Here is a 2,815-nt window from a genome sequence, read left to right on the forward strand (position 1 = left end):
TACTAATTTTTTTGTATTGTTTATTAAAATTATGTGTTTATTATATTTGTTGAATATATATAGAAAAAGAAAAGGAAGAAAAAAAAAGAAGATAATAATGATGATGATAGATGAAGAGAAAAAAAAAGAAGAGATTAAATCAACAACAAGAAAAAAATAATGAAAAAAGACGATAACAGTGACGACGATGATGATAGGAGAATAGGAAGAAGAAACAGCAGCGACAATAACTTACTTATTTGATTGAGAGCAATGCTAGGGAACCAAAAGGGTATTAGCCAAAAACCAGCCAAAATATTTTTGGTGAATCCAAAATTTCTACGAATTAATATATATGGATGTTTCTTCTGCTAAGTATCAGAATGTTTCTTTTCCATACTAAATGGATGTTCTTTTATATATTTTTTGAATTTTTTTTGTATTGCAAATGTGAATGCCTCTATTTCTTTAAAAATTTTATATTTTTTTAAATTTTATAAATATTTAATTATTTTTGCTAAAATATAATTAGATATTTCTTTTGTTAAGTATTAGGATGTTTTTTTTATATTAAATGAATATTTTTTTTATATTTTTGTTTAAATGCTTGTAACATCTACGAAAAATTTTGTTTATAACCTGGTTGGTGACATTTAAGTCTAAGATTACAAAGGAAGAGAAGTTTGTTGTCCCTAGCAAATCATCTACATAGGATGATGATGGTATTTATGTGGTAACAGAAATCAATTAGTGAGAAGGTGGATCTGGATTGAACTTGATAGATTTCCTCCATATGAGCTCCTTGACATCCTCTTCAGTGCATGTTGGATGCTCAAAGTCAAAATTGAATGGCCTCGGACAAACCGGTTCATCATTGATGGCCTCCGTCGCCTCCTTAGATAGCACAATCGGCCTCAGACTTATGCCGGAGCTACTCGGTCTCGACGCGCCTGTTCCTGTCGCTGTTGACGCCGGCTCCGAGGGGGAAGTCACGTGCGCTGACGCGCGGAAACTCCGAGATTCGAACCCGAGTCCGAACATAAGGTTCACAAGCTCCCGATCTGGTAAAGACAGTTCCGACTAGAAGCGGAAGCGATCGGAGGAGTGGGTTGCGGTGGGGAGGCAGAGAGAGCCTGCCGGTGAGAAAGAGAAGGAAGGTATTGTTAGAGGTGGGTAGATTAATGTGAGAGAGAAAAGAAAGGTTTTTATAGGTTTTAATTAGGTTTAGTTAATCAATTTTTAATTTTTAAAATTTTAAATTTAAAAAATTTAAAATTAATTATTAATATAAATTAATGTGGTTTTGTTTAGTTTTTGACCGGTAACCTTTTGGTTCTATATACTTTTCCTTTGATTGAACTATTGAAGACTTAATTTAAAAAATATTTTAGACACTTAATTTTATTGCATTAATAATAGATTTGAAATGAGTAAGTGAAATACAATTAAATAAAGCGTCATTAACTCAAATTTTATTTTTGTCACTCTCATAAAGTGAGCAGAATAGTTTTACTTCTACTAGGGACATAAATGTACTTCAGGGTAAATCTATTAGGGAATTTGGTGTCATTATTTTTTAAGTTTTTTGGCGATCATGACACTTATATTTGTTGATAAGTTGACTAGATTTTAGTAACAGAAATATTTCAATTTCAATCATCTTGTCCTTGATTTTAAGGATTATTATTAGTCAATTTAACATATTCTTTTCTAGTGTATTTTTTTAGATTTGGCTTCAGCTACAAGAGGGCAACTCAACCATTCTTTCGACGCCTCAAATGCATGCATTCAGCTTCAAATGAACAAATGATTCTTATTATTTTATATCATCTACTCCTAAATATGTAGAATTGCGAATTGCTCAAATATTTTAAAATGTTTACCACAGAAGGGAGTTAGTTTGCATTTTTTTCCAATTAAAATATTATGTTACTTTCTAATATTTAAACTAAATATTAATTTTACTTGAATTAAATTTAATTATATTTATAATATTTAAGATATTTATTTTTTCTTTTAACCAAAATTAATATTTTTTCTTTTAAAAATATATTTTATCCGCTATTATTATATTCTTCTTTCTCTTATTAATTATTGTTTTGTCACTTTCACTATTAAATCACTATACTAACACGATCATCGCAATTACGATTGCTGCCGCTATTTAGAATAAAATGATAATGGAAGAAAAAAGGTATTTTGGAAAAAAAAATTTAACTAGAAGACTAAAATAGAAAAAAAATTAAAACAAAAATAGGACATTAACATTCAAGATAAAATTCAAAAACATCGAACACAACCAATACTTTCTTTTTATCTTTATTATTAGGAAATCGAACACAACCAATACTTTCTTTTTATCTTTATTATTAGAAAATCGCTTTGATAAAGATACTAAAAATGTCTTTTTTTTAAAGACGTTTACATGTATCATGATATTATTAGACATCTTTACTAAATTGGTTAATAATTTATTTTTTAATAAACTAGAACAAAATCAGTTTTTTATAATAACAATAATAAACCGAGTTGTCCGCATTATAATTATTAGGCTCGATTTGATCTGATAGATTTACACAATTTAAATCTAATCATGTTTAAATTTTTTTATAAAAAAACAACTATTTCTCTGATTTTTGTTTAAAAAAAAATGATCCAGTGGGTTATGTAAATTAGTCGGTTCGATCAGATCTGATAACAATTAGATTTATTGTTATTGTTATAAAAAAATCGATTTTATTCTAATTTCAGTAATTTGTTAAAAAATTTAAAAATAACCGATTCATTAATACGTCCAATAATAATGCGATATAAAAAAATTAGTTTTACACGTCTT

This window comes from Arachis ipaensis, chromosome B03 (genome assembly GCF_000816755.2).
Source record: "Arachis ipaensis cultivar K30076 chromosome B03, Araip1.1, whole genome shotgun sequence".
NCBI lineage: Eukaryota > Viridiplantae > Streptophyta > Magnoliopsida > Fabales > Fabaceae > Arachis > Arachis ipaensis.